Source organism: Morone saxatilis, unplaced genomic scaffold, assembly GCF_004916995.1.
Source record: "Morone saxatilis isolate NCDOM2014 unplaced genomic scaffold, NCSU_SB_2.0 Contig21, whole genome shotgun sequence".
Classification (NCBI taxonomy): Eukaryota; Metazoa; Chordata; class Actinopteri; family Moronidae; genus Morone; species Morone saxatilis.
Window position 1 is genome coordinate 19,591,938 of NW_023339774.1, and position 6,547 is coordinate 19,598,484.

The following is a 6,547-nucleotide window of genomic DNA, read 5'->3' on the forward strand; positions in this document are numbered from 1 at the left end:
TTAGGTTTTAATCTTTGGTTTTTATTTATTTTTATGATGTTTAACATTTTATTATTTTTATTGTATTAATATTTTGCTTTACACAAATTTTATTCATCGTTGTTCATATTGTCTTCATGTTTTAATTTATGTGAAAGGTGCTACAAAAATAAAGTTGAGTTCATGTCTTTTTATTTATTTTATTCTACATATTTTATTTTATTATTTCGATAGCTTCTATTCTGTTCCTATTATTGTGTTTTGGTATTGTTTATTTTTATATTTAATTCTATTTTATGCTGAAAACTATATAAATAAAGTTATCATGATTTTATTTGTTGATAATATTGTATGTATGGATTAAAAATCTGAATCTGTACCTGTAACAAAAATCATCAAATAAATGCAGTGACACATAAAGAAGTGGCATCTAAACACTGTACTTAAGTACTTATTTTGGCTGCATACTTCTTGTATCATTACCTAAATAGAGAAACAGTCGAAGGAAACCATCAGCAAGACAAGTGGAGAGAGAAAAAGTGTTTGTACGTGCAGCCGGGTGGAGTTAAAAGATGGAAATAGTCCGCTGAACAAGGGATGAGAGGAGGAGGAGCTGCAGCCAGACAAGCTCATTAAAGAGAGGGCAGCGGTGTGACAAATGATGCATGGAGCTGGCGGCATTGATCTCCCTCCTCCTCCTCCTCCTCCTCCTCCTCCTCCTCCTCTTCCTCACCTCCTCACAGAAGAGAGTGTGTGTGTGTGTGTGTGTGTGTGTGTGTGAAATACTCAGGTGCCCTAATGGAGAGACCAGAGCCGCCAGCCTGTTGACAGATGACTTGTCAGTGAAGAGGTGGAGGAGGAGGAGGAGGAGAGAAAGAAGAGGAGAGGTAGTGATTAGATAGTTGTGCTAATGCTTGACCTCCTCTACCTCGGTGTCTGTCCTTCATCTCGACTGAAGGGGTGGGGGAAGAACTTGTGGCGCTACGTCAGCACATTGTTCAGACTCTGAAAAAGCTGAAGTAAATCACGTTTGCAGGGAATTTGTTAAAAGTGACAGCAGCTTAAATCTGGACTAACTCAAGCACTTCGTCGTATTGTGCGCTTCGTGCTAACGTTAGCAGTACTTTAGGTTTTATTAATCGTCTCGGTGTCGTACTGGAGGAGGATTTTCCCCCGAGACTACAAACAGATATGTTTATTTACATATATATTATTTAACTTTAAAAAATGGTTTAAACTGATAATTAACTTAATTTTATGACTTAAAAAAAACATCCTTGATCAAGTATCTTTATTCATTTTTAGTGACACTGACTTAATTTTGTAATTTTTATTTGCTGTCAAAACAAAATACCTTAGTAATATTTAAAAATAGATAATCAGGAATGTTTCTTTAACTTTATACCATAGTCTGAGTGAATTCTTGATTCTGATTGGCCGCTGGGTCTCTGTTAATACCTGATATAGGACACCTAATAAGTAGTTCCAGTAACGTTAGCTCTCTGCCTCGTAGTGTAACCAAGTATTGAAGAAGATATTGGAGAGTGGCTGTGGTATAAGCGGGATAATGCCCTTTGAAGTGTCCATTATCAGGAATTAATGGACGCTGTGAAGCCCTTGTACCACTGACTGAGTGAATACTTGATTCTGATTGGCTGCTGGGTGTCCATTACTTCCTGATAATAGACACCTGCTAAATAAGTTTCTAAGTAACCATCTGTTTACTGTTCTCACAATAATAAATTGTCAAATTATTGAAGAAATTATTATAATTTATATTATTATGTTACTTAAGCATCCTTTTTTTCATGATGACAGTTTTATTTGACTTTTATTTCAAAATGTCCTGTTAAAAAGTCAGTTTTTTATCACTTTTCAGGCCATTACGAAACATAAACACAAACAATTCACAATAATGAATTTAGTTTGAATAATTTCTTATAATATTAATATATTATACACAATCCAATAAATAATTAATAATAATAATCACCTGTTCAGTCCTGTAATGGGCAGATTTTGTTGAGATGATCACAGAAGTGTTGCTCAAACTAATATATAAACTGCATTATATTGAAAGGTATACCTCGACTGCAGCCTTAAAGCAATGTGTGAGGAGATGTACCCGGCACGGTGCCACCGCGGTTGGCTCACAGGCGCCACGTTGGCAGCACGAAGGAGGCAGCTGCTGTGAGTAACATCCAAATTTCTGTAGAATATCTGAACGTTTATCAGGTTAAATGTAGAAATGTAACAAGAGCAGTGAAGTAATAAGTGTTTATTAAACTGAGCGTCCACTAGTGAAGACCATGAGATGTAGCTGATAGAGTAGGTATGTAGTAAGTGGATCTTGAGTGAAGGATTTTTTTGTCAGACTACTTTATCTAAAGTCAATAATGAAGCTTATTTTACACTTTTAAACCAGCATTTGTACAATAAATACACAATAAGTGGATTTAGTCGTGTGGGTTCAACCCGAAAACTGCGAGAATAACGCAAAGTACATCAAATTAATCATCAAAAAGTGTTTAATAATAAACAAAAACACCAAAAAACGCAAACATATTGTAACATTAAATGAAGACAGTAACTAAAAACATAATAATGATAAAAATAATATTAATAATTAAGAAAATACACAAGTTACTTACTTAATTGGTAAAGTAATTCTATAACTTTTGAGAAAACTAACTAGTAACTGACAGAATCTTAAGCTCTGTGATTGGATGCTTGTTCCTGAAACGCACCATGGGAGTTGCAGTCCAAGTGTTTAAAGTACATAGACATTCGACTTTTTATCGCATCCGAGGCGTAAAAGTACTCCTGCGTCATGTAATATTGTCTACTTTTAGTATATTTATATAATTTTCTGTCTGTATTATGTATTTTTTAACAATGTAAACTTAAAGAAAATTAACAATTTAAGTCAGTTTTCTTCACAGAAATTAACAAAACTTTCAAACACACATACCCTTGACCGACAATGAACCATTCCCCAACAAAATTAAAATAACCACTTGTCAACAACCAACGAAAAGCACCAAAGAAGCTCCTAATTTGCTTAAATTTACTGACAACTTGCCGTGTAGTAAAACATGAGTGTTTTATTATAGGCTGTCCAACAGAGAGACAACGTTAATGTACGTGTGCAAAGCTGCATAAAAAAGGACAAAGTAAAATAGTTTGCAGAGGAAAAGGCATCAAAGGGGAAGGAGGGAGGAAGAGGAAGAAGAGGAAGAAGAAAATAAATGAGTGGGTTTGTTGCGATTCAGGCAGCCACACCGGGACTATCATTACCATACATCAGGACAATGAATGAGGCTTTCAGCGAGCGGTAATAAGAATTTGATAAATCATGAGCCGAGAATTAACTAGACGTCAAAACAATGAGAGCACCCTGATAGATGGAGAGAGGATGATGGCATAGATTAGTCAGAGAGGAGAGGAGGGAGGGAGGAGGAGGAGGGAGATACACAAGGTCAGGCAAGGTCTGAGAGAGGGTGAGGAAGAGGGTGAGATGTATAACTAATGGCATTAAATGCTAACAATGATAAAAATGCACGTTAAAGGTCCAGTGTGTCGCTTTTAAAGACAAATAAAAGTATGGTTACAACTGAAGTTAGCGAGCTAATGTTGGTTAAAAAGCAAACTAATTTACATAAATCGTTAGTGAGATCATTTGCTAACATTTTTCTAACCTAAGCTTTCATGTATAACTAGCTAGTCTACATCACTCGGTCAGAAGATCATCCATGTCACTGGAATTTATCCTCGTTGAACCTCGAATATCTGTAGCAGACTTCGGTCCAATCATCCATCCGATAGTTGCCCCGACAGTGTCGCTCTGCCCCTAACATCAGGAAACAACCAGCACTGTACACAGTTTCCCTCCAAGAAACGTCAACACAACGTTTGACTCGACTTTGACTGACAAGTTTTTCCATTAACATTCGACTTTAGTGTCCGTCTCACTCGTAGCTCTTCCACCCCGCTCCTGCCCCCCCTCCTGCCCCGAACGCTGGCAGGGTGAGGGATTGTGACAGGAGGATGTTTATTTAATGAGAGCAGTCTGGAGGGGGTAATGAAATCTACCCTAACACCATTAACAACCAGGCTTATCAGCTCCCAGGACACACGTCAGCATGCTGCAGCCTTTGTTCTCTGGCTCCAGGCTGCCACCGACCTAAAGGACAGATTAAGGATTTCCCGCCAACCGCCCCCGAACGGCGTTGACACCTCGAGGAAAAAAAACTGACCCACAAATCTCTGTTTTAAAGTCAACTCTTTATCATTTTTCCCTTAGCTCATTATAAAGTGGTTTGTGGGGGGTATTAAGGAGTGTAAGTGGGCAGGTGAGGTCTGACAGGTAACATGTAAAGGTATCTGTAGTGTGTGTGTGTGTGTGTTTGTGTGTGTGGCGGTTGGTTTGTCACCTGACCACACAGACACAATCAATCTCCCTCCATGTCGCCGTAACGGATGCTGATGGATGGACGAACACGTGCCCCGACTAGGTCGCGCACCCAACACACAGCAAGTGTACGGCAACACACGGAGGGACAATAAACCCTCCAAAATATAACCTTTAACTGCTCCCAGATCCGTGTTTTCCTGCCGATAAGTGGCGTCCCCCTCCTCCCCCCTCCGGTGCCACCGTTGGATCGCAGAGTATTCAGTGAGAGGCTCATTTGCTGAGCGTTACATTAGAGCGACGCCGCTGATGGCCATACAAAAGCCATGTAAATGAGCTGTGAGTGCGGCCCATCAGTCATCGTGCCAGATGCGCTCTCACATTATTATTTATGGCCGTAATTGGCCCCCGTGTTTCCTCGGGCGATGACTCTGAGCGCTGATGGATTTGACGATGACGACTCTGCTCAGCCCGACAATCAGGAAGCAGTCGGGGGAGGAAGAGGGAGAAAGTTTGAGTGTGCAGCGGCGTGAGGGGGGGATGCACGGGTGGAGAGTAGGCAAAATGGTTTCTAAGGTAGAGCGAGCGTTATGTAGCGGTTGAGTTGCATAATACTAGATCCAAAGTAATAACAAACAACAAAACTTTCAAACACACATACCCTTGACCAACAATTAACCAATCCCAATATTTTCTAACTAATAAAGTAAACACATATTCTGCACTGATTCTGATTTTTAGTTGGGTCCCGGTTACATTCAATCCAGTATTGTTTATCATGTTAACGGATCAATAATTAGCAACTGTTACTTTATCATGTTTACATCAGTGAGCTTTTAATCGGGACAATATGGAGGCTGAGACAGCAAGCGCTCAGAGGTCGTTGGGTAAGCAGCGTATCGGGCCTCGGACGTAGCTGTCCGCTCCTGCCTCGGCCCGAGCTCTAGAGTTAATGACTTCCTGTTGCTGCAGTAGAGTTTGTCACAGTTTGTCGTCGCCCATCAGGAACATGTTGACAACTCCTGTCGGTCGGCCCCTTCGCCTCGTCCAAGTTGGCAGGTGGACTACTTGTTGGCAGGTCTATTTCCGACCCCTCGCTGTGCCCCGAATGGTGCCACGTTGGATGAGTTACGTGCGTTGCTGAGTGCAGGTGCAACTGAGTATCTAATATGTGTGACTATCATCATGTGTTTTCCCGCTTTGTCCATTTGGCTCCGAGAATGCTGACCTCTGCAACTGATGATAGCCGTTTCCTCCATTTTTGTTTCCTCCTTTTTAATGTTTTTGTCGACTTATTGCGTGCGGCGTGAAGTAACCTTCTCTGACCTCGTTATTACACAGTTGACTAACTAACTCAGTGTCCAAGGAGACACAACAAAGTGAATGTGGATATTTGTTCTTTCTAGGAGTATATATTTATATATAATACATATATTATAAAGGAGTCTTCTGGTGTCTGAACACTGTATTCTATGTGATGGCCAGCAGGGGGCAATAAAAGGCTGATAACATGGAGTCTTATGGAGAAATTACCCGACTTCTCGCTTGATTTATGAGCTCAGTAAACAGTTTTCTAATGAGTTTATGGTCTCAATCTCTAGTTTAAAGTCTTCTTTCATACAGCATGATGTTCATTTAGTAAATTATGGTCCAATAGACGATATAATATATAATGGATCATTGTGTTTATTGCTTTAATATCTTGCGTTTCTAGATCGGTTACATCACTCATCACGGATTAAAGTGTTAAGATCTTGCTTTCAACTTCATTCTTTTACTTAGAACCGATAAGTCTTCCAAACAATGTACCATAGATTTTCAGATTGACGGCGCAACTGGACAATGCGCGTCTGCGGTTTACAAAAAGAAGCTTATAAGAATTCGTTAAAACCACATAAACAAGAACAATCATAACATCGGAACCAGATGTAATATAACAAAATTTCCCTAAAAACGAAATAAATCTGCTAAAATACCATCCAATGCTCATGTTTTGTTTAGCACAACCTTACGTGTAGTTCCTCGAGTTAAAATGTTTAGATTAATTGTAAAAAACAATTTTTTGTAAACTAACATGAAAACAATATCCATAATTAATGTCATTTACCACAGGGTCGCGCCCAGACTGGATTTATGTCTTGTTTACCCAGTCTGTAA